We start from the raw sequence: 25,021 nt of genomic DNA on the forward strand, positions 1-25,021 counted from the left end.
ACTGGAGACAGGAACACCAGTTGAAACAGGGCTGACAAACTAGGACCCAATCTGACTGACTGCCTGTTTTTGTAAGTAAAGTTTTACTGAAATAACAGCCATGCTCATTCGTATATGATTTTTATGTTTGAACAGCAGAGTTGAGTATTTGAGAAGAGTCCATATAGCCCAAAAAGATGAAAATATGTACTATCTGGTCCTTTACAGAGAAGTCTTGCCAGTCCCTAAGTTAGAAGGTTAGTCCAGTATCAAATTATCATGTCATAAAAGACTGAACAAAAGAGACAGACTTAGAAATTTTTATTGTATTTAATTCACATATATTTGAATATCTATAATATGTCACTCTGTGGAAGCTATGACAGATTTGTCATTAAGTTTATATTCTATAGATTAAAATTGAAATCTTGGCAAATTTAGGTGTGTATTTTTTTTTCTTATACTCTCTTATTAAGTGTCACAGGAAATTATATTTCTACCGAGGATCAATTCATTAATCATCACCATCCTTTTTATAGTGGATGAGGCAATTAAGATAATTTTGAAATCAGTGTCTTTCAGATATTAAAAGCCACAGCAAAGCTATTATGTTGACATTTTAGGGAAATTCAGATTGTACCTTCTGTTCATTAACATTACCAATACAATTTTGAGTAATGGGTATAGAAAGCCAGCTCAAAACATAATCTGACAGACTTGTTTCCTGTACAGCCTATGATGATATAATAATATTACCTTAGGAGATTTTTTCTCTCTTTTCCTTTAAAAAGCATGCTTATTTAATACTTTCTGGCATAATTGAAAACATCACTTTCCTATTCTAAAGATAATTTTAGTGACTGCAGATAGCATAATCAGCCCAAAAAGCTGTCATTGGTCCTTACACAAAAAGTTTGTGTCATTTATTACTCATGACCCATTCACTCACACTCCTGGATTTCAGAATTGCTCTAAATAATGTATCCAAGTTTACAAAATGTAATCTTAAGGGCTTGTCTGCAATATTTTTGTAGGATTGGGATAATACCTGAGCCACATATAAATAAAAATTATTTGACATTATAGATAAAATTCAACTTTTAACCTTACTCCATCTCCTCTGAGAAAAGTGCATATTCGATTGTGTGTATCTGTGTATGACAGTGAGAGATTAAATCAAATAGTATATAGCATTGTGCTATGAAAGTAAATAGGATAAAAAATTTGTATTTGTTACTGCAAACAAAATTAAAATTATATCTCAAATATTAAATAATTTGTATTAATAATGACATTTCTCTAACAGCATGTTCGGCAAGGTACGCATTGATCCTTTTTCTAGAGTTGCTTATTGAAGGATTTTCGTGTTTAATGTGGCGATGTTTTTAGACAAAAACTTAAAATATTATTTTTCATAGACAAAACAGTATTTTTATTTCTAACATTTATTAATGAGCACTGTAATATCCTTAGACAAATGATGAATGGATGATAGATGTGTTGGAAACCCCAGTGCTACTGGGAAAATGAGAAATGGAAGCATTCTAGGTTCTGGTTCTTTGGAGTGTCTGTCAGCTCATACTGCATAGGTCACCTCCTATTCACTTTTCATTTCTCTAGTCTCCCATCCTCCCAGTACACTTTCATTTCTTCTTCCTAAGCAATCCTGCATTCTCTCTTCCAATTACCAGCACTGACTCCAAAGTTACCTTTCTTGTCATTTCTCATCTCCCATGTCTGTCCAAACACTGAGATATTCTAGGCAAATTGTGCCTTAGAACACTACTTACCTGTTAGATGCAATTGCTTTTTCAATCTTGCCAGCAACTTTGTCATTTTCAGTGTCTTTTCAGCATCCTTGCAGCCTTCTCATCTCTCAGTCACAGTTGCTGGAACTTTAACTACCACATCCTGTCTGTCTTCCACCAATGCCCCCACTTCTGATTAATGCAGTCAAAAAGACCAGCAGATCTTCTCTTTGCCCAGACCTTCTAGGTTTCAGACATTATTTATCTAATCTTCTTTTCAATCCAGCAGATATTTTTAGAAAGATATTATAGTTCCTGTAGTTCAAGAAATCAGTATTTTTTTAAAAAAATATATATGATAGACCATTTTTAAAGCACAATCTGAGGACCCACCATATTTGGTACCAAATGGTGAATTATATACTCAAAATTATAAAGTGACTTTCCAACTAATTTTCCATTACTACAAACTACATTATTTAACTTTTATAAAACATAATAGCGAGTACTGAAAACTCATTCAAAGAACAGAGTATATTTTCAATATCATCTTAAATGTTAACTTTAAGACTCAAAGTGGTGAGTAATCTTAGGTATACCTTTTACATTTGGAAATAGCCATAATATATTTTCAGATAGATTTCATGAGTGTAAATCAGAGAATTCTAGTCATATAATCATGGTTCCTGTAATATATTCCAAGTGGAAGCATAATTTAACTAAAAATGGTTTAATATACAAAATTATCTTTCATCTTTGATTACACTAAATCTTGTGTTTCTTTAAGCATGCCTTGTAATCAGTGTCTCTTTCATGTGGGTCTAAATATGATTAATAAATTAAACATATGTTAAAAGAATATTTCTTAAAGAGAAACAGCTATCACTTTATATCATTTAAAACCATTACAATTCCAGTTTTCTATTAAATTCTAAGACAGATATGCAAAAGTAACTGACTTTTTACCAGTAACTATACTTGTAGCAACAGATTCATTTGCAAAACTTTCCAACCTCAGCTTAGAAATCAATGAATCATAGCCTCTCTTTTGGGGAAGTCTTCTGATTCTGTATTTGAATAGAAGAATGCATGTAGTTTTACTCAACTTGTTTTGACAAAAATCACACTTGATGCTTGTTTTCAGGATAAATCCTTTGATTTTTTTGTGTTCCCTTTATTCTCTCTGTTGTCATCCTGCTTTTAGTCCTGATCCTTTTCCTGCTGCAGTCAAATGTTTAGCACGTGTTCAGCCATATGTTTAACACACATATGCTCGCGTACACATACACACTCTCTCTCTCTTTCTCTCTCTCTCTTGCTCTCTCCTTGAGAATTTTTCAAGCCCTTGGTTCTACTGGTCCCTAAGCCTTTGGACTTAGACTGGAGCTATACCATCAACTCTTTTTGGTCTCCAGCTTGATGACTGAAGAAATTGGAACTTTTCCGGGGCATCTGGGTGGCTCAGTTGGTTAAGCGTCTGACTTCGGCTCAGGTCATGATCTCATGGTTCATGAGTTTAAGCCACGTTGGGCTCTGTGCTGACAGCTCTGAGCCTGGAGCCTCCTTCAGATTCTGTGTCTCCCTTCCCCACTCACTCTCTCTCTCTCTGTCTCTCTCAAAAATAAACATTAAAAAAATTGAAAGAAAAAGAAATTGGAATTTTTCAGCCTCCGTAATCATGTAAGCCAATTGTTGGTTCTGTTCCCTTGGAGAACCCTGATCAAGGGTTGGAAATTGGGAATCAGAATGCTAAAAGTCAGTTGGATCAGCTCATGAAAGGCATTTAATGTCGTATTAATGGACTTAATTTACTTCTGTTAGGTAATATGAACACATTAGAAGTTTCTAAGGAGACATGTTACATTAAAACACACACATACACACACATACACGCACACACACATAATGGTTTCGGAAAATGCCTCAGGTGGGAGTGGACTGAGGTAGGGTATGATGAGAATGCTACCACAACAGACTCAGTAAAAACTTAATTGAGGTCAACAGAACTGGACAAACCATGGGCTAGAGAAGATCAGAAAAATAATCCCAGTCATTGGTTTTAATCTTAGGTGGAAGTGGAGATGGTAATGCTATTTGCTGAGCTGAAAGGACTACGGAGAATCTCAGAGCAGAGGGAATGGAATGAGCAGATATTTGCATATAGGTTGCAAACTAGCAGCTTATAAATCAAACCTAGTCTATTTTTTTTTAATTTGCCTGTTAGATTTTTAAAATCTTAATTTTTTGTCAACTCAAAATTTGTGACAGTTCATCCAAAAAGTTTTTTTTCTATTTTGGACATTTTATCATAAAAAAAGATGAATTGCCCTCTTGTAATTTACCAGATCAGTGGAGCTGAGTAATAGCCACCTCAGTCAGACAAGCATGGTCATGACTCTTTGATTTGCCACAGACTCCTTTCCTAGACTGTCTCTGAGACCCAAGCATAATCAGGAGCCCCTTATAATTTTCCTACATGTCATAAATAGCTCAACCACAGTTGTAGATTGAGCATCTACCTTGTATTATTAGTAATCTGATATAAGGGATCACCCTAATACACCCTGAGTGTTTCAGGCAGAGCCAGGATCTTGCAGGCACCATAATTGAATTTGTTATTCAGTTGAACTAAAGCTTTAATGGCTATAAAATGGAAAGATTAATTACAGTCGGGCCTTGCTGATTTCTAGTCTCAGTTGTTTAGCAAGGGTCTTATCTTTTTTGAGTCTCAGTTTCTACATGGGTGAAAATAATAATAGTACCACCGTGGAGAATGGTTATGAGGACTTTATGAGCTATTCGTGTAAGAGGCGCTCAACACCTGGTTTCAAACAATGACCAGGAGAGTTTAGCCATAATGTAAGATAAAGTCAAATCCAATGTGTAACCACCTTGTGAAAAAAATGAAAAGAACAAAACTGTAGTCTTCTAAATTGTTAAGTCTTTTCAATGTTACTTCTATTGTCCACAAGCACAGGCAAAAATAATTTTACTTGCTTGATGTAATCAAATAGTTTTTCTATGCTTAACCCATTTCTATATCCTCAAAACCTCCACCTTATAATGAAGTGTGACAATTTTGAAAAGTATACCATGCAACAGTTTGGAAATTTTGTCCCAAGAGCAGTTGACTGCCTTTATATACACTTATATATCTTTATAGTGAATGCCAAGGGCTTTTTGCTTACTATTTTATTTTTTTGCATACTATGAATGCAATTTAAAAATTTGTACTGTGTTTTCAGCAAATGAAGAACAAATGTTGAAATTCAAAATTAAAGCATTATAGTCAATAAACAGTACTCATTTATATATAAAATTCATTATATCATTTTATGTATAATTAGAACATTTGAAGAACAGTGCCATATCACCAAGAAGAACAAAAGTTACTACAATCTAACATATAATTGAAATACTATTTTAATATTTGCATAATTGTCTAATGAGAATATTGCAGTGGGTGTGAAAAGATGTAAAACATCTCAGAAACTTAAAAAAAATTTTTTTTAATTGTACTTTAATTTCATGAACATTCAAGGCCCTTTTGCTCTTTTCTAAACAGAAGTGAGAATATAGTTGATTTTGTTCTTTTCTCTAATTGGTTCCCTTCTCTTGATTACCAGATACAATTTAGATTTCCTATAACTGGAAATGAAAATCCATTGTTTGCAAACTCTCTTAATTTCAGACCTGACTATGGCAAAGCCCACAAAGAGGCTCTTTTTAAAAGGTGCTGACACTGGATCAGAAGGTGATCTCATCTCGGTGGAGGCAGCAGAATTAGACCCATTAACTTCAATTGAAATTGAACAGCCACCCTGGGAAAGCTTGTCTGAGTGAAAATGAGTAGTCAAATTTGAGGCAAGGTGTATGAGAACATCTGAAAGTGTAATGGGATGCAAAGAATTTCAGTGTGGCCTATTAGTCACACTTTGAAGCCTGTTTTAAAAGTCTAGACAGACAATAAAAATAGCTACCAGAGAAAATAAAGAGACATTCTAGATTCCCATGGGGTTTTCCTTTAGTGGAGAATGATTTAAACTAAACATAAACCACCCCTCTACTATCAAATAACTTAGAGTGGTTAATGTTAGTGTAGAAGACACATTTAAATATTTTCTTAAAATGTGGCCAAATTATTCCTCAGAGTCTTATGGCTTTACCCTATTGTAGACAAGAGACATTAAAAAACAAACCAAAAAACTCTTAAACTCCTAATTTAAAAACTCTGGGGGAGCTTGTCATTTAAAGAGATTTTTCCCCCAGTCTTAGAAGCAAATAATTTATCTCTCATTGTACTTCTGCAAATCCAAAACCTTTTTTGTGCATATTTTTCTATTTTTTCTACTTGTCAAAAGAGGTATTACTTACATCTAGATTATAGAGCTCTCCATCTCGGTAGGCACACATGCATGTATCTAGTAATATGTCCATCTGTATATATTTGGGAGCCAGTTCTTAGAAAAGGTTATGTTAAAAGGTAAACTGAGGCACAGGACTTTCAGGAGTCTCTTTGAGCATATGTCCATTTCAATTGGGCAGTGCCAAACCAAACATGGTTAGCAGAGTCTACTGACAGGAGCAGGAGCTGGGTGTATGTGCGTGGGGTGCGTAGGAAGGTTTATACAGAAGATGAGGCAGAAAAGCAAGGATATTATTTGATTAACCATAGCTTAAGCAGTTGCTTATTTAGGAAAGTTGGCTACTTGTGATTGGTTGTTCTTGCTTGATTTTCTCAAATTTGAGTGCATTGATTCTGGCTTAGGTTTTGGTTTGTTTACATAGTAGTAGAACTATCTCAGTCTATTAGCCTCCCTGTTTAAATACTTTAACAGAAAAATGGAAGCAATGTTTCTGTGCCTGTAAACTCTTTCCATTTCCTGCAGGTCATATGGGGATTATGGTACCCCCGGTTCCCCTGCAGAGTACAATAGACTCCCTTAGCACTGATTTATTTAACTTCCTAATTTCTGCTAAACACAGTCATCCCCAGGTTCAATGGAAGAAGGAATTTGAATCTTACAGAAGCATGAGATTGAGCTGCAGGTGCTCTATAATGCTAGGGACAGGAGCAAACCAGGGGAGTGTTGAGAAAATTTAGACAATTCTCTCTTTGGTATCTCTATATAACTTGTTATGTTCCATACTTGTGTTTGCAAAAAAAAAAATGTCATTCTATGAAGATGAAATTCCAGACAAAACTGAAAGAGATTAATATATGAGGTCAGACTAGGAACATAAGGCCTATAAAACTGGAAAAATGACTCATGGTAAATGCAGAAAGTCATTTCTGTGCAAAACTTAGGATTTAGAAAGTGTCTAGTCACTACAAAGTTATACTTTAGAATTGGCTGCTCAGTCTGAGGAATTAAATAAATCAAAGAAAGATTTGATTATGACAATAATTACAGTAATATCAGTGTTTTGAGCAGAGATATTGCCTATGATTTGAAGGACATTTCATGAGGACAGCATCAGTCACTTTATAATATGGCAGTACCTGACCAAAATATATTATTATAGCACTTTTCATATGTATCAGAAAAATTAAAATAGACTCTTAGGAGGCTTACGTAGTTCTCTGTGTAGCCAATCACCAGCCAATTTCAGTTGATTGATCTGATATTGTAAAGAGTTGTATAAGACACTCTCAGTAAATGATTAATCTGTTGGGCAATTTTGGAAACCAGAAAGAATATATAAAAATATAAAATTTATTATCTCATGCATTGGAATTTACCACTATCTTTTTTTTAATTTACCAGTGTCTCAAAGTCATATATTAAAAATACAAATACAGGAAAGAGAAAAATTGATAACATTATCTCAAAGATGTTCTTATTTATATTTAGAGGAGAGAGTAAAAGCAAAAGAACGACTTTGGGAAATTATATTTATTTATGACACATCTGTTTTTACTTTACCATGTCTAGCTATAGGCAACCCAATTAGGAATATAAATTTAAAAAGAAAAACTAGATACACTGATAAGAAAGATGAATTTATGTCAAAATTAAATACTTATTTTTAGAATACTTTTAAAATGCCAATACTATCAAATTAGTTAATACACATGTTTTAAAAATAAAATTTATCTATGCTAATAACATAACAGTGCTCCTTTTATTATCCCTTAATCACCTCTGATTTCTGCTCCCCAGAGACAACTGCATTGACCACTGAGCTCATTTATCTACCTCCAAATTGCTGAATAATATCTTTACACTGACGTTTTGTGGTTTTTCAATATTAGGTCTTGTCCATGGCCTCTTACTGCAGATAAGGGTTCTCTCCCTTGTCTTTATATTCTCTAAGTATATCTAATTTCCATCTTCTCCAGATATTGGTTATATCACATGTGTTTTGGAAAGCTAATTTATGATTTAAATGGTTTCTAATTGAGATGTCACATTGTATACTATGATTGTATTTCTTTTGTGTAATGCATTTTGCCTTGAGTTAGTTAGTATGTGTCTCCCCCCTCCCCAATTAGCTTAGTTGCTATTACTGAATTTCAAAAATTTCCCATAAAAATCCTCTCGAATATAATTAAACATGTGTAGTTTGCCATACATGGTAAAAAAAATGGCAAAGTAACATTTTTTAAAATGTTCATTTATCTTTGAGAGAGAGAGAGAGAGAAGAGCGTGAATAGGGGAGGGGCAGAGAGAAGGAGACACAGAACCCGAAGCAGACTCTAAGGCTCTGAGCTGTCAGCACAGAGCCTGACACGGGGCTCGAACTCACAGGCTATGAGATCATGACCTGAGCCAAAGTTGGGTGCTTAACTGATGGAGCCACCCAGGCGCCTCAAGTACCATTTTTATTTTTTCATATATTTTATTATTTTCCAGAAATAATTTTCCATACAAATTTCCAATATTTTATTTTCACAGTAAAACCTTAGATTGTGAGTAACTTGTTCTGCAAGTGTTGAACAAGACAAGGAAGCATTTCCAATAAATTTTAACTTCATAAATGAGTGATGTCTTGCAATACAAGTAGTACGTGATGCCAAATATCACATGATCACAACTGAGCCAATGGTTCTTTTTTTTTCTCTCTCTCTCTCCCTTTCTCTCTCTCTCTCTCTCTCTCTCTCTCTCTCTCTCTCTCTCTCACCGTGGGATTGTAGATCCTTGTCTCCCATGCTGGGATGCTCTCTCTTAAGCAGCAGTGTTTGGCAGAAATCAGTGATTTTTCAGAATGGTAGAAGTTGCCCACAGCTGACACCAGTGTATATTTTTGTCACTTCAGAGCACCTCTGGACAGTCCTTTGCTTTTCCATACAAGGGTAAGTTTAGGAATGCTTTGCTTCATTCTAGGTCAGGCTGCCTGCGGATATAGACCCTTTCCTCTGCTGCCTTATTATCAGTTATATTAAATACAGTATGTGACAAGAGTTTATTAATACTATACTGTAGTCACCATCCGTTAGTGATAATGAGTGTTTTCCTTTACAAAAATCCTCTTCTTGTCTCTCTCACACCAACCATGAAGATTTTCAAAGGTCAGTTCAGGTTAATTTGTTTATTTTTCTTTATATTTTGTATTTTCTTTATTATTTTGTATTATATTACAGTATTATAATCATTTTTATATGAATATTTTTGGGTTATGGAATGAATCATCTGAGTTTCCATTTTTTCTTATGGGGAAATTTGTTTTGATATACAAGTGCTTTGGATTACAAGCATGTTTCTGGAATGAATTATGCTTGCAAACTAAGGTTTTACTGTATTGTACTCCAGTTTGGACAGTTTATTTTGGGACTTGTTGAATACCCAGGGCTTTATTTATTCCAGATTTTCTTTGCCTCATTTAGTAATAGCCATTCTTTCTGGGTTCTTCTAGGATGTGTGAAGCCTCAGGGAAAGTATTATTTTGTGGGCATCCTGTTTATATAAGCAATTCCATTTAAAATATATAACAGAATTCATGGACTCCTTTGAATTATAGTAAATTGTTGATGAAAATTTAAGATATTGATAGAATTATTACTCATTACTCATGATGCTCTATCACCCATTGTGTTGCTTGTGAAAACTGGTTTTCAAAGACTCTCTCACAGCTTGGTATTGTCTTTAGTTGATGGCTATAAAAGTACATCTTCTTAGGAAATGCAAGAAAATAGGTATGTTAATTTGTTTTCTTGTCATGTTGAATTTATCATTCAACGTGGATAGTGTGGTGTAAATGCAAAACGACACATCTTCCAACCTTACCTCCTCTTGAATTCTTTAGGCAGGAACTGTTTCATCCCTACAATGTGATCTGCAATGTTGACCACATCCTGTCTTTCATCATATTGGGTAGATGCTTATGGGAGATGAGACAAGGAAAATACATCCTCCTTTTAGCATGCTTAAAAATCTCCTGGGAGAACGTGTCATCAATACATTGATGAGGCAAAAGAGGACATCATTTATAAAGGCCTCTTGACATTAGAGAACAGGGTGGCCTTGCACCCTGAGAGGAAGTAAGGTACATGACATACAGTCATGGAGAAATACTTGACATGGATCACAGAGCATGCTGAGAGTTGGGTTCAATCCCTACATGCTAGTAACAGAAGACACACAAGGTAAAGGACACCTGATTCCACTTCTGCTGCCTGTAGGTGCTTTGGTAAGAGGTAGCATCACAGCACACAGACCAGATGAGAGCTAATGTAAGGGCCTATTTACACAATTCTAGTCCAAAGGCCAACCATGGGCAGTTGGTAGTGCAAAGTACCAACTTCTCTTGTGCCCAGTGTTAGAGTCCTGCAAAGTCAGTATATCTGCAACAAGCTGGAAGCCCAAATTAAGGGAAAATATCAAGGTGTTAGGTTTACTTGTGTGTTGATTGCTTTTTTCTTCTTTCATTAAAGCACGTATATATGCTAATAAGAATGAGCTATTGATAATAGGGAAATGAAAATGCAGAAAAAAACATGGTGAATAATGACTGCATGAAATCATGCTGTAGGTTAATGGGTGGGATAAGGTCAAAAGTGATGGGTTGGCTTTGATATAAGCAGAACTTCTTCCATTGTTACAAAAAAGGAAGCAAAGTACATAGGAATGAATTCTGGAACATGTAAGGACATTGAGGTAGCACTTACTTCATTGAGGTAGCACTGTTTTCTCAGTGAAATATGAGACATCATCAGATAAGAGAATGTGTTAGAGGCTTTGATGTTAGGGGTCTGAAGAGAGAAAAGGAAGTATGAATATCCCCTTTAAAAACTATTAAGTAAAGAAAGATGTGTACAAGTCCTTATTCTTATTATTAAATTAAATACATAGTGTTTTAAAAAATATCTTTAATTATAGTGTAAAGATAGGAAGGATGGATTGTGAACCATTGAATATGACATTGGTTCTGTCATTGTCCTCTGTCTTCTCACTTTAGTCATTTGAGAGGTTGTCCAAACAATCCTAAAGAACCTAAAGAACCCCAGTTTACTCATTGGTAGAACTAGGCTTCAGACCAAACCAGTCTGTTCTTTTAAATTTTCTTCTTTTCTCAGTGAGGTTTCTGATTCTGGATAACATTAAGCTTTGTTTCAGCAGATTGGGAAGATATATTATTCTATACAAGGGTAAATGGTATAAGTAAAGTCATAAAGGAATACATATGAAATTTTCAGAGGAAAGTGAATGGATCAGTAGTTAATAAAGGCTTTACCTTCTGCAAACTCATGGTTCCAACACATGGATGAATCTATAGTAAATTATTAACCTGGTGATTATTTGAAATAATGGAATGGAGTTAAAAGTAATAATCTGGATACTAATTCCTTCTTTGCAATCATTCTAGGTAGGCACTGTGAACATATCTTGCACTCAAACGGGAATGGTTGAATTATTCCCTTACTCTCCCCAAAGCCATCAATCTTTGAAAGCTTAAATCAAGAATATGTAGATACAGCACAGATTGAAATGACTACAAGGCCTATTGGCCATCTCTCTTTGTCAGAGTATTTCAAAGCACAGCAGTGCTTGTATAGATCACATTTATTTATACAACCCAAAATATCACCTTTGAAAACTATAAACATTAGTGCCCATTTCCATGGGACACTAGAGTCAGACTTTCTGAGCTTTCTTTCCAGAAAACATGCAGCCATAAAATATCTAGGTCTCTGCCCAAGAAGTGACATCCAGTGACTCATTATGAATGAACATATCTTCTTCACAGAGAGATATGGAGTTGTTTCTTATCAAGAAAGTCACACCTGTGTCTCAGGCCCTCTGTAATATTAGTGAAAAATATAAAAAACATAAATATAAACTAAACCTCATAAAAGGAATAATGCATATAGAGGAATAAATAATCATTTTAGTATTCGCAACTGAAATGATAATATAGTTTCTAATACTGAAATAAAGTTTTATTTCTTCTTTATATATAATAAAATATTTTCTACATGTTGACCTGAATATATTAATTTAAAATTGTTGGTTAAGTTATATTATTTCACGTTAGATTTTTCACTACAAAATTATTTTTAGGTCATTGGATAACATACAATTATGTATATAGCCTCTTCTATGCAAATGTAATTTGTAATATAGTCCAAATTTTACATATCTTATAAGTAAAGAAAAGGGCAGAAGCATTGTTTATTTTTAGAATTCTTATGCTTGGAACTTGCAAGCAATATTATTTGAGAAAGACATGGGTGATGATATTGTAGCAGTTAATTTTGATTGCATCATACTATGCACTGATTTGTATATGTGTAGAAACTAGTAAGGGGATTTAAATGGGAATTTAAAATGACATACTGTGGTAGAAAGCTGATGTACTCCAGAGAGAAAATGTCCTTAATAGAAAATATTTTTTTATTTGGGAAACCATATCTGGGAAATACCCAAAGCAGCCAGCTGTAAAAGCTTTCTTCAGAGGAGTAAATATGAAATTTTCTTTTCAAATGATTTGAGAAGGTACATTCTGAATACTTATATACCACAGAGACCAGAAGCTTTAGAAAGGTCTAAAATATACATGCTCTATAAAGTTAGCCTCACATATTTATATCTGAGAAAAATCAGAAATACATGTAAAGTTTTTTCAAAAGTTTGTCTTCTGTATATCTCTTTTTGATATGTAAGTTGATTTGAAAACATTTTTTGGAGATGTTCTCTAACATAGATGCTGTAATTTGACTTGGAATAAATATGAAATTTTAATATGAATACTTTTTTAAAGGCAAAGACTCTAGTAAATATATTTAGGCATTACCCAGCCTTGAAATTTTTTTTCTCTCATCATGAATAAGACATAAATGTGAAGGTTGTATTTTTAGTAGCAGGTGCATAATTTCATTACAGATAGGTCTTTGCTTTTCCCTGTTATTTATTTATTTATTTATTTATTTATTTATTTATTTATTTATTTTTTCAACGTTTATTTATTTTTGGGACAGAGAGAGACAGAGCATGAACGGGGGAGGGGCAGAGAGAGAGGGAGACACAGAATCAGAAACAGGCTCCAGGCTCTGAGCCATCAGCCCAGAGCCTGATGTGGGGCTCGAACTCACAGACCGCGAGATCGTGACCTGGCTGAAGTCCGACGCTTAACCCACTGCGCCACCCAGGCGCCCCTTTCCCTGTTATTTAAAATAGAAGAGAATGTTTTCTTTCCAAGCTATGAGCACAGTTATTTTATAAAGTTATTTTTCTCCATATTATGAAAATATAGTAAAAATACATACTTGATATTCACTCTATAATTCATTGACTCTATCTTAATTTTTAGTATAAAAATTTTATTGAAGTATAACTTACATGTAATGATATGCTCAGATCTTAAATGTATCATGTAATCAACTTTTACAAATTTGTTACAAATGAATTCTTTCATGTATCGTACACCCCATCTACATACAGAAAATTTCTCTGTCCAGAAAGTTCTCTTGTATTTCTGTCAAACCCTCTATCTATATATTTGAATAATGTTGAGATTAAAATAGGATGTTGCTCAGTTTTATATCATATTGCCATAGTATAACATTACTAATAGTGATCTATAAGATAATTGAATAAATTTGAATAGCTGATATTCTAAAACAAGTATAATACAAACAATAACATGAGACAAAACACTAAATTGTGATTTGGTGTGTGAGCCAAATGAAATATCTGGTTCAAACTACCAATTCACTATTGTTGGATATATTATTCTTGTTAACTAGCATTATTAGATGAGATGAGTGTATTGGATCAAAGCTTTGTTTCATGTGTTTTTGTCTTGTCCTGGGCTGTCTTGTTTCTTTTGAATGAATAATGGTGTGTTACATGGGCAACAGATGGTTTCAGTTCATTAATTTTACAATCCAATACAAACCAGCCTTGTGGATTAACTACTAGAAGTCCATTAAACTATTGATTAGTTTGTTCTGATCAACTTTGCATTGGGTCCCCTACAAAAACCACCTGAGGGCTCTCCTTATCTTGTGAATTTGGGAAACATGGATACTTTATTACAGTGTCAATAAATCGTGGCCTCTCTTTCTTGTTTGACATAAGTTTTTCCGTGTCAAATCTTCAACCTCATCCCAGGACTCCCACTTTGTATAAAATCCATACATTCTGTAAATGTATCTTTGTAAATGACAAAAACTTTTACTTTGTATAACAGTGAACATTTTAGGACAACTTTGACATGACAAAATTTAACAATTAACATATGTAAAAAGAGTTTAAAAACAACAGAAAAGAAAGCAACACACATGCAAAAGTCCACTGGTTTTAACTTCTAAGAGACTTCAAAACACATTCTCACTGAAAGATGTTGTCTCTTAAAATTGTTAAACTCTCCTTGCAAATTCTTTCTATGTGTGTGTTCAGCTTTATCTGCACAACCTACTTAATAATACTTCCATTAGTTGCTTCCCTTGACTTTGAAAATATGGTACCATTTTTTTTAGGAAAACAATAATTGCATAGCAAAACTGTTATATCAGAAAGCAGATCTAGAAAACTGAATGCTTAACTTGGTTTAAAGCAGAGTTAGAGACTTTAAGAATTCTTTCAGAGGTAGAGTGACAGAAATTTGCAAGAGAACTCTAAATTTTACTAGTATTTATTTTCCTTGACAGCCAGATCTCCAACAACTACTTCACTTAATTTTTAACTTATCTCATTAGGAAAAATGGTCAAAAGCAACAGGAGGGGAAAATAAAGATTGACTTAAATAATAAAACTCTGAAACTTTTTTTTTTGCTTTGTCTTTTCAGACTTTATTTTCTGAAAAACAGGTATTTCATACAATCTTTGCTGTGTTAATGCAAATATGCACAAAGTAGGCATGTATTTTTGTTTTCCAAAAGATGCATTTTGAATATTTTCAGGAAGCTGGTGTGATTTATTCAACTTTTAATCTTAAATACAATCACAAAATTATATCCATCAGGAGGCATTACAACCTTTTGTACAGAGAAGCCACTTTATTTATACAATGTTACTAGGACAAGGAAGATTCATTTAAACGCAGTTTGCTCTTATAAGTGTAAAATAAATTAACAAATCAAATATGTGGTTGCCACTGACATTACAGGTAGAAATATAAGAGAAATTTAAAACAGGAAAATAACTGACACAACAACTTTAAACAGGAGCTGAAACTTGGACTATCAGGCAAAGAGAAGAAAAAAAAATCAGCCTGTTTTGAAAGAAAAACATTCTATAAGCCTGCATTTCAGGAGAACATGCAATTCCTTAAGTTTACCATCTTCAAAAATCAAACTAATTGTATGACATTTTTACATTAGCACAACAAACAGCTTTTCCCTAGTAAGTCCAATTTCCCATAGAAAGCAAGGGACTGTAAGTGGTTCCTGTTGTACAACTAACCCTTAACCTGTAAAGCTTCTCAATTGGAGTCCGTTTGCCCTTTTGTAAATAAGGGATGGTGATATTGTTACTCAGGCCTAAAAAGCAGGAAAAGTGCAACAAATCCTTAGGGGTTCATAATACAGTGGATTCGCCCTTCTGCAATGTTTGGAAAAATTTGTAACCCTAAGCTAATTTTTCCCCATAGGAGGAATGTTTCTAATACAACCCATACATTGAAAACAAAATCCACCTTCTTTAAGTGGCCCTTACATTACTATAGTCTACCTCCTTGATTTAAGGGGGGAAAGTCCTAGCTCTAAATTACTTACATTTTACAAGTCCACAATGACAGAGAATGGAAGGCACTGTTTTTCACATTCATCTAATCTTATGTAAAACAAAGGTATGTGTGCTAACAGTAAAGCATTTGCTGATTTTTGATGTATGTGAATAGGACTAACAAGCAAATTGTAGGTGCTTCCTTTCATATGAAAAGGAATTAGGTAAAAGAAGAACCAGCCCCTTTGATTTTAGTACTGCCAAAACAAGTAAGCCCCCAGAATAATTACAAATATGTGGAGGATGATAGGCCAGGAAGACTTCAATTTAAAGTACTGCCAAAATATAAAACTCTGAAACTTTTAAAATTATCTTAGAAGTGAAGAAAAGTCGGAAGTAAATGCAGAAGTTATTTTTTAAAGTTTGTTTTTTCTTAATGGTAGATATGAAAATGTATTAAAACTGTAACAAAGTAAAGATAAATCAACAGGAGACTCCAGAATTATACTTCAAGAAATTTTCACACTATTTTGGAGTAGAGCCATGAACTGAAATGTAAAAAGTGCCTCATCTACTTAAAAAAATTTTTTTAATGTTTATTTATTTTTTAGAGAGAGACAGAGAGAGAGTGAGCCTGAGCAGGGGAGGGGCAGAGAGAGAGGGAGACATAGAATCAGAAGCAGGCTCCAGGCTCTCAGCTCCCAATGCAGAGATCAAACCCATGAACCATGGGATCATGACCTGAGCCGAAGTCAGACACTTAACTGACAGCCACTCCGTCTCCCTGTCATCAACTTTTTTTTAAAAAATAAATCCAAACTAGAATTAGGGGATTTGGACAGAAAAAAATAGGTGAAACAGTAAAATAGCCAAAATAGAAAATAGACAATATATAGTTTAAATATTTACAAGATTTTCCAGCTATCTTTCTGTTACTGACTTCTAGTTTAATCTCATTGTGATCTGAGAACACATTTAGTATGATTTTATTCTTTTACACTTGTTAAAAGTCCAGAATGTGGTCTATTTGATGAATATTAATTAGATAAAATTGATTTCTTTACATAGCTGAACTGAATTTAATTGACATTATAAAACACTTTATTCAGAATAATACACATTTTTGTCGAGCTTATATGGAACATTCCCAAATAGACCACATTCTGGAAAATCCCTAAATGTTGAAAATTTTTAAAAAGACACTCCTAAATAAACCCATATGTTGAAGAAGTCTCAAGAGAAATTGAAATATTTCAACTAAATGGAAATGAAAATAATACCAAAATCCACGGAATATGGTGAAAGTAGTGATTAAATAGAAATTTATAGATTAAATGCATATATTAGAAAAAAATAACTAAAATTGAAAACCTAAGCTTGTACCATAGGAAAATAGAAAAGAACAATTTAAACCTAGAGAAGCAGAAGAAAAATACTAAAAGACCAGAAGTTAATAACATTTGAAGCAGGCAAACAATAGAAGAAATTTAAAAATCAAAAACAATTTCCATGAAAAGATCATTAAATTAATAAACTTCAAGGAAGGCTAACCAAAGAAAAAGAGAGAGGACACAATTCATTAATATAAAAAGGAATGAAAGAAAATGAAAGAAGCCATATCATGGAAATTCAAAGGGTAATAAAGGAATATTTGTATGCATACAAATTTGATAACTTAGGTGAAATGAACTAATCCTTGAAATCTACAAACTACTGAATTCTCAAAAAAATAGATAATTTTAATGTCTATATTCATTTTAAGTATTGAATTAATAATCAAAGCCTTCCAAAAAATACATCACCATGATTGTTTCAGTAGTAAATTATATCAAAAATTAAAGGAATAAATTATATAAATTCTCTATAATCTATTCCAGAAAATAAAAGCAGAGGAACACTTCCTAATTGATTATATAATGCTGGTATTACCCTAATACTAATTAGATTAGATTGAGTGACGGTGCTTTTCAGCTCTTCTATATTACTGATTTTCTGTCAGTTACTGACAGAGGGATGTTAATGTCTCCAACTGTATTGGTCAGTTTGTCCATTTCTCTTAAATTGTTAGATGTTTTCCTCATAGATTTTGACATGTCTAAGATATGTCATTAGAAATGCCCTGCTAATCTTATCCTTGATAACAATTCATCATTCCTTTTTTTTTTAATGTTTATTTACTTTTGAGAGAAAGAGTGCAAGCAGGAGGGGCAGAGAGAGAGGGAGACAGAGGATTAGAAGTCAGCTCTCTGCTGTCAGCACAGAGCCTAATGTGGAGCTGAAACCCACAGATTATGAGATCATGCCCTGAGCCGAAATCAGATGCTTAACTGACAGGTGCCACTACAGTTCATCATTCTTAATGGTCAGCTTTGTCTCAAATTAATAGTTTCTCCAGTTTTTTGTTTGTCTGTTTTATTTTGTTTAAACATTATCTTTCTTCACCCCTTTACCCTTAACCAATCTGTGTCTTTATATTTAAAGTGTTGATCTTATAGATAGCATGTAGTTGGGTCTTGTGTTTTATTTACTCTAACATTCTTTGTCTTTTCATTGGTGTATTTAGGCCATTCCTATTTAAATTGTTATTTATATATTTTGATTTAATACTTAACTGTTTATAATTGTTTTTTATGCACTGAATTTATTCTTTGTTTTTTTTCCTTTTGTTTTTCTGACTTCTTTGGTATATAATTGCATTCTCCTTTCTTATAAAAATATTTATATTCCCATTTTTCTAAAAAATAGTTGTCCTCAAATTTACAATATATAGTTTTAACTAATTTAAACCTATTTTCAAATAACACTACACCAATTCATGTGTATTAAGGTATACTATTTATCCCTATGCTATATTTGCCCAATAGATTACTATTATTGCTTTGAACAGTTATCTTTTAAATCAATTAAGTATAAGCAAAATAACTTTTATTTTTATTATTCTTTCTCCAGCGCTCTTTATATAGGTCTCTATTAGAACTTTTTTTAGCATAGAACTTCTTCTAAAACCTCTTTCAGAGCTGGTTGGCTCTGATTGATTCCCTCAGTTCTTATTTTTCTGAGAAACTATTTTTCTTTCAGTTTTGAAAGATGATTTTGCTAGACATAGAATTCTAACCTGGTGATGTTTTTTCTTCATGCACTCAAAATATTTAGATCCACTCTTCCTTGCATGGTTTCTGATCTTATAAGCAGTCTGCTATAATTCTTACCTTTGTTCCTCTGGAGGTAAACTCTTTTATTCTTTAGCATCTTTCAAGACTTTTTTTTTGGTCTCCTGTTTCTCTAATTTGAATATATTGTCTTTGAGAGTTTGTATGTCGGGGTGGGGGGGCATTTTTCCTGCTTGGTGTTCTCTGGGCTTTGTAGATCTAAGGTTTGGAGTCTGTTATTAACTTGGAAATCTCCAACTTAAGCTCACTGATTCTTTTTTTTTTTTTTTTTTTTTTTTTAGCTCGCTGATTCTTTAATCAATTTTGAGTCTACTGATAATCTCCTTAGAGGCATTTTTCGTTTCTGCTACCATAAGCTTAATTTTTACAATTTCCTTTTGATTACTTTTTTTGTTTGTTTTTTTAACGTTTATTTATTTTTGAGACAGAGAGAGAGCATGAATGGGGGAGGGTCAGAGAGAGAGGGAGACGCAGAATCCGAAACAGGCTCTAGGCTCTGAGTTGTCAGCACAGAGCCCAACACGGCGCTGGAACTCACAGACCGTGAGATCATGACTTGAGCCGAAACCAAAAGTGTGTGTGTGTGTGTGTGTGTGTGTGTGTGTGTGTGTGCGCGCGTGCACGCATGTGTACCACATCTTTTTTCTTTTAAGTTTATTTATTTACATAGAGCAGGTGAGCACAAGCAGGGGAGGTGCAGAGAGAGGGAGAGACAGAATCCCAAGCAGGTTCCATGCTGCTAGCACAGAGCCCACTCAGAGCTCAAACTCATGAACTGTGAGATCATGACCTGAGCTGAGATCAAGAGTTAGATGCTTAACCTACTGAACCTCCTAGGCGCCCATGTACCATATCTTTTTTTATTAAGTTTATTTATTTATTTATTTGAGAAAGAGAGATAGAGCATGAGCAGGGGAAAGGCAGAGAGAGGGAGAGAGAGAATCTCAAGTAGGTTCCACGCTAAAAGCGTGGAGCCTGATGTGGGGCTAACTCATGAACCGCAAGATCATGACCTGAGCTGAAACCAAAAGTCAGATGTTTAACTGACTGAGCCACCCAGGTGCCCCATTTTTTTTTATCCATTCATTTATGAATTGACATGTGGATTGCCTTAGTATCTTGGCTATTGTAAATAATGCTGCAGTAAACATAAGCATGCATAAATCTTTTCAAATTAGTGTTTTTGTTTTTTGGGGGGGTAAATATCCAGTGTTGGAAATATTGGATCATGTGATGATTCGATTTTGAATTTTGTGAGGGACCTCCTTACTGTTTCTCTCTGTGGCAGCACCAATTTGCATTCCCAAGAACAATGTATGAGGGCTCCTTTTTCTCCTCATCCTCACTAACACTTGTTATTTCTTGTCCTTTTGATTCTAGCCATTCTAGTGGTGGTAAGGTGATATCTCATTGTGGTTTTGATTTGTATTTCCTTGATGCTTAGTGATATTGAGCATCTTTTCATGCATCTGTTGGCCATTTGTATGTCTTTGGAAAAATGTGTATTCAGATCCTCTCTGCCCATTTTTAATAAGATTATTTATTGTTTGGTATTGAGTTGTGTAAGTTCTTTATATATTTTGGATATTAGTCCCTTATCAAATATATCTGTGGAAAATATCTTCTTCCATTTAGTAGGTTGCCTTGTTGCTTTACTGATGCTTCACTGTGCAAAAGCTTTTTATTTTGGTATAGTCCCAATAGTTTAATTTTTCTTTTATTTCCCTTGCCTCAGGAAACATATTTAGAAAAATGTTTCTATGGCTGGTGTCAAAGAAATTACTTCCTGTATTTTCTTCTACGAGTTTTATGGTTTCAGGGTCTTACATTTAGGTCTTTAGTCCATTTGAGTTTATTTTTTGTATATGGTATAAGTGGGTAATCCAGTTTCACTCTTTTGCCTATAGCTGTCCAGTTTCCCCAGTACCATTTGTTGGAGAGAATATCTTTTTCCCCATTATATATTCTTGCCTGCTTTGTTACGGATTAATTGTGGAGATATACATATATACATATATATATATGTGTGTGTATATATGTATGTGTATGTGTATAGGGTTATATATGTATACATATAGGGTTATATATATATATATATATAGAGAGAGAGAGAGAGAGAGAGAGAGTTATATATATATATATAGGGTTATATATATATATATAGGATTATATATATAATATATTATATATATATATTATATATATAATTGTGGATTTATTTCTGGGCTGTCTATTCTGTTCTGTTGATATATGTGTTTATTTTTGTGCCAGTATCATATTATTGTTGTTGTTGTTTTGTTGTTCCCAATGCAAGGCTTGGACTCACGACCCTGTGGTCAAGACCAGATCTGAGATCGAGATTGGATGCTTAACTAACTGAGCCACCCAGGCAGCCCAGCATAATTTTCTGATAATTACAACTTTGTAGTGTATCTTGAAATGAATTGTAGTAGCTCCAGCTTTGTTCCTCTTTCTCCATATTACTCTGGCTATTTTGGGTCTTTATGGCTCAGTATTTCATTATTCTTTGTTTTAGTATTGTGTTCTGTGAAAAATGTTGTTGGTATTTTGTTAGGGATTGCATTAATTCCATAGATTGCTTTGAGAAGAATGGGCATTTTAACAACCAATGTAAATGTTCTTTTAATCCATGAGCATGGAATATCTTCCCATTTGTTCATGTTATCTTCAATTTTTTTCATCAGTGTTTTTGTAGTATAGGTCTTTCACCTCCCTGGGTAAGTTTATTTCTAGGTATTTTATTATTTTTATTGAAACTTTTAAATGGGATTTTCTTAATTTCTCTTTTTGCTACTTCATTATTAATGTATAGATATGTAGCAGATTTCTCTATATTGATTTTATATCCTGCAACTTTGTTGAATTCACTGATCAGGCTAGTAGTTTTTTGGTGGAGCACCTAAAAACAGTTATTAAGGAATTGTTAAGCAATTACTAAGGAATTGACAGTAATACAATAATAGCAGGGGACTTTAACACCCCATTTACATCAATGAATTATTGTCCTTACGGAAAATCAACAAGGAAACAGCGGAATTGAGTGACACATTAGACTAGACGGACCAAACAGATATATTCAGAACATTCCATTCAAAAGCAGTAGATTATACATTATTTTCAAGCATACATGAAACATTCTCCATAATGGATCATGTGTTGGGCCACAAAACAAGTCTCAGTAAATTCAAAATCACTGAAATAGTATTATGCATCTTTTCTAACCACAATGGTACAAAACTAGAAATGAATCACAAGAAAAAATCTAGAAAGAACCTAAATACAGGGAGGCTAAATAACATGCCACTAAAGAATGAGTGGGTCTAACCAATAAATCAAAGAGGAAATTTAAAAATACACAGAAAAGTGAAAATGAAAACAATGTTCCAAAATCTTTGGGATGCAGCAAAAGTGGTTTTAAGAGGGAAGTCTTAGCCATACAGACCTACCTCAAGAAACAAGAAAAATCTCAAGTAAGCAACCTAACCTTACACCTGAAGGGGCTAGAGAAAGAAAAACAAAGTGCAAAGCCAGTAGGAGGAAGGGGATAGTAAAGATCAGAGACTTTTTTTCAGTCTCTAAATGAAAACAAAACAAAACAACAATAGAATAGAACAATGAAACCAGGAGTTGGTTCTTGAAAAGATAAACAAAATTGATAATTTTTTGAAAAAGTTTATTTATTTTGAGAGAGAGAGCATGCCTGCAACCAAGGGAGGAGCAAAGAAAGAGAGAGAAAGAATACCAAGCAGGCTCCACACTACCAGTGCTTTGACCATGAGATCATGACCTGAACTGAAATCAAGAGTTATACACTTAATTGATTGAGCCACCCAGGCACCCCCAAGTTGATAAACTTTTAACCAGACACAGAAAGAAGAAAAGAGAGAGGGCTCAAATAAGCAAAACCAGAAATGAAGGAGCAAATCTCAAAAACAGATATGTCAAAGCAAAATAACAACCGACACCGCAAATATACAAGGGATTGCAAGAGAACATTAGGAAAAATCATATGCCAACAAATTGGACAACCTAGAAAAAGTGGATCAATTCTTAGAAACATATAACTTGCCAAAACTGAATCCAGAAGAAATAGAAAGTTTGAACAGACAAGTTGCTGGCAATGAAATTGAATCAGTAATAAAACAAACAAACAAACAAACAAACAAACACAAACAAACAAACAAAAAACTTAACAAATGAGCCTAGGACCAAATGGCTTTACAGTTAAATTCTATCAAAAATTTTTAAAAGGCTTAACATCAGGGTACCTGGCTGGCTCAATCTGTAAAGCATGTGACTTTTAATCTCAGGGTTGTGAGTTCAAGCCCCGCATTGGGTGTGGAGCCTATTTAAAATAAAAATGAAAAAAAAAAAGAGTTAATGCCTATTTTTTTTTCTCAAACTGCTCCAAAATATAGAAGAGGAAGGAAAGTTTTCAGATTGAGTCTATGAGGCCATCATTACCCTGATACCAAAACCAGATAGAGACACTACAAAGATACTACATTGAATATCTCTGATGAGCATAGATGCAAAAAATTCTCAACAAATCTCTTTTCCAGTTATTTTAGCTCCAGTCACTATGTCCAGCAAAGTCTCCCATGACACTGTCTACATGGTGGTGTGGGAAGTCCTATATGGGAACTAGTGCAAGTGCTGGAAGTTTTTGGAGATGATCGCACTGAAGATTAGCCAGAAGAACTAGGGCAAATGTTTCTCAGGCATGCATCATCAAGCTTAATTCCCTGCCCAAATTATCCATATGTATTCTGGGGGGCCTGCAGCACTGTGATGAGGCCAAGTCTGTGGCTTGGCCTTGGTCCATGTGGATAATGTCCCATGTAGACATTGAGGTGTTGAAGAAACTCAACAAGAGTAAGAAATTGGTCAAGAAGCTGTCCAAGAAGTATGATGCCTTTTTGGCTTCAGAATCTCTGTTCAAGCAGATACCCCTGATCCTGGGCCCAGGCCTTAATGAGGCTGGCAAATTCCTTCCTTGCTGCCCTACAATGAGAAAATGGTGGCCCATGTCAGAGCGAAGTCCATGATCAAATTCAAGAGGAAGAAGAAGTGTTGTGTTGGGCAGTGGCCATCGGCCACATGAAGATGATAGATAATGAGCTTATGTACAACATCCACTTGGCTGTCAATATCCTAGTATCATTGCTTAAGAAGTATTGGCAGCATGCCCTGGCTTTATACATTAAGAGTGCCTCTTTACTAAGGCACAGCTTAATAAATCCTAGTGCTACCAATTAAAAAAAAATCTGCAACAAAATATTAGCAAACCAAATCCAACAATACATTAAAAAACATAATTCACCATGGTCAAGTGCAATTTATTCCAGGGATGCATAGGTGGTTCAGTATTTGCAAATCAACCAACATGGTATATCACATTCACTAGAGAAAGGGTAAAAACTATATGATCATCTCAATACATGCAGAAAAGGCATGTGACAAAGTACAACATCCATTCATGATAAAAACTCTCAACAAAGTAGGTTTAGAGAGACCTAATATAATATGTTGAGAGACCTCAACATAATAAAGGCTATATATGAAAAATCCACAGCTAACATTTTACTCAACAGTGAAAAACAGACGGAGCACCTGGGTGGCTCAGTCAGTTAAGTGCCTGACTTCGGTTCAGGTGATGATCTCATGGTCTCTGAGGTGGAGACCCGCATTGGGCTCTGTCCTGACAGCTCAGAGCCTGGAGCCTGCTTCTGATTCCGTGGGTCTCCCTCTCTCTCTGCCCGTCTGTTTCTCTCTCTCTCTCTCTCTTAAAAATAAGTGAACATTAAAAAAATAAAAAAAAAAAACTGAGATCTTTTTCTCTGAGCTCAGGAATAAGACAAGGATGTCCACTGTCACCACTTTTATTCAACATAGTACTGGAAGTCTTAGCCACAGCAATCAGACATGAAACACACACACACACACACACACACACACACACACACACACACACACACAAACATACAAATTGGTA

General features: G+C 34.2%; 1 pseudogene; it reads left to right on the forward strand.

The window, feature by feature from the left end:
* The first annotated feature begins 23,459 nt into the window (after positions 1-23,459).
* LOC101099575 lies at positions 23,460-24,625 on the forward strand (annotated as a pseudogene).
* Positions 24,626-25,021: the final 396 nt, after the last annotated feature.

The sequence above is a fragment of the Felis catus genome, chromosome C1 (genome assembly GCF_018350175.1).
Source record: "Felis catus isolate Fca126 chromosome C1, F.catus_Fca126_mat1.0, whole genome shotgun sequence".
Taxonomy (NCBI): Eukaryota; Metazoa; Chordata; class Mammalia; order Carnivora; family Felidae; genus Felis; species Felis catus.